Consider the following 2,597-nt stretch of genomic DNA (forward strand, 5'->3'; position numbering starts at 1 on the left):
TATATATATGTATGTATATATATATATATACATATATATGTATATATATAATATAAATATATAGATATATGCATATATCCTTACATATATGTACATACCTACGTCTATATGTATACATACATGCATATATGGGTACATAAAAAAACGCTAAACACAATGGGAAACGAAAAACGAAAACAAAAAAGAAAACGAAATTTTCTAACGAAAAAACCCCCAGAGAAACGAGACATGCAACATAAAGTGTATATCCCTTCGTCAGTTGTCCCTGTCCCTGTGGGTGTGGTGTGTTTTTGTTTGTGTGTGTGTGTGTGGATGGGGGTGTGAGTTTGTCTTTGTGTGTGTTTCTACCCTCAACAGCCGCTTGGCAACCGGTGTTGGTGTGTTTATATTCCAGTAACCTAGCAGCTTGACAAAACAACCGATAGAATAAGTGCCAGGCTTTGAAAAATAATTCTTGAGTCAATTCATTCACTAAAAGGAACTCAAGGTGGTACCTCAGCATGGCCACTGTCTAATGACTGAAACAAGATATAGATATATATCCAAATTCAAAATGGCTGTCGACTAGCATCAAACTTGGAACTCAAGTATACCAAAGAATTTGAATCAAACTGTTGTGATCCGTAATATATCTAAATTTTGTACGACTCTGTTATTCTTGCTTTTCTTTCATTCTTTCCTTGTTTCTTTCAGCCCCTTCACACTTACTTCGTTCATTTCACTCTTCATTCTTTCGTTCCCTCTCTCTCATAGTTCCTGGCCTTCTCTTCATGCTCCCTTTCCCTCCTCTTTCACTTCACTGTGTTCCTTTCATTTTTTCTCGCCCCTCCTTAATCTTTCTAACCCTCTGCCTCTACCTCTCTGTCTTCTCTCCCCACGTGACCGGTGTTCGGCCAAGTCTGACCTTTCTTTCTTGGTTCGACTACCATCCGTGCAACATCTATATTCTTCCCTGTGCCTATTTAATCTTATGTCCCTGCCGTAATGCTTTTCTTCCACACACGTCAGCTTAATTTAATTCGTCCTTAGTCGAAAGACACCTGTTTCTATGTCCTGTTAATTGCATTTGTATTTGTGTAACATATCTCAGTTTTTTTCCGCCCTTGATTTCGTATACATTTGCTGCTTTCTTCTAAGGAATCTAATGCTCTTAGCTTAGTTTTTCCTTGGGGATGGCCAAATTGAAGCAATCTCGAGTATAGTCAGCCGAAATTTCAAAGATAATCTGGAACTCGACTGAGGAAAGATAACTCCGAATGATATGATATTACTAGGAAAGGAAGTTTGTTGTAGCTGGTTTCTGTCGTGAAGTTGATAGATGGGGGCAGTGTGTTGAGAATGTTGTGGAATGTTCGTAGATCTTCTGATATGTTCCAAAAGATGAAACAGTCATCGAGGCAGCGTTTCTACTTTTTCTTGATGTTTTCTCTGAAGTAGGGTTCGAAGACTTTCCCTATTTCATCGTATAGTTTGTTCTCAAAGAAACCCATCTCCAAATTGGCATGTGAAGGTTCGAATTTCGTAGCAATAGCCTTCCTAGACATCAACATCAAGATACACAACGACAGATATCTACTACAAAAAACCCGACACATACCAATATTTAAATTTCTACTCCTGACACCCATCCCACATAAAAAGAAACATTCCATATAGTATGGCAAGACGCATATGCAGCATAGTGATCGACTCACAAACACGCCAAATAAGACTAAATGAACTTAAAAACTCACTACTAGAACAGAAATACCCACTCAAATTAATAAAACACGGTATCTCAAGAGCAATGAAACTGTACATCACACAACTCAGAACTCCAAAAAAGAAAAACAATCAAAACTTCATCCCATTCATGAACACACACAACCCTGGAGTTATCATCATGTTTCAAATTATACAATCAAACTTACCAATAGTCCTACAAAACATAAAAAACAGTAAACGCCAAGAGAAAAACCTGAAAAAACAACTGACAAGAGCAAAATTCTCATCAGAGAATGAAACCGAATTATTTGTAAAAGAGTGTGGAGATAGTAGATGTGGGATCTGCAGTAGCCTCATCTACAAATATATAGAGGGAAACAAACAAATAAAATTTAAGTGTGGACACATATTCAAAGTAAATGCAGACATGAATTGCAAGATACAGATCGTAATATACTGCATAACCTGTTCCACATGCAAGGGAAATTATATAGGTGAAACTGGAAATTCTTTATGACGACGAGCCAGAATTCACCGACAACATGTCCGACAGGAGGAACTGCGAAAGATTTCACTGAGTAAACACTTAGAAGCATGTGGAGAAGGAAAATTTAAGATCTTTCCCTTCTATAAATACCCAAGGAATGACACCTTCTTCAGAAAAAATATAGAGCAACACTTCATAACAAAATTCTCTCCCAAACTGAATGGCTGAAAATATGAAAATCACACCAATTTCCCATGTGGAACAATTAGCTTAGTCTGTGTAATAATGTCCTCATAATGTACAAGAAATTGCATGCATATCTGTTTCATTGAGCTCCTTCACAAGACAGTTTCCCTTCATTTTTGTAAAGAATTGTTCCTTATCTTCATTCCGCTTGATATATATA

Source organism: Octopus bimaculoides, chromosome 20 (genome assembly GCF_001194135.2).
Source record: "Octopus bimaculoides isolate UCB-OBI-ISO-001 chromosome 20, ASM119413v2, whole genome shotgun sequence".
NCBI lineage: Eukaryota > Metazoa > Mollusca > Cephalopoda > Octopoda > Octopodidae > Octopus > Octopus bimaculoides.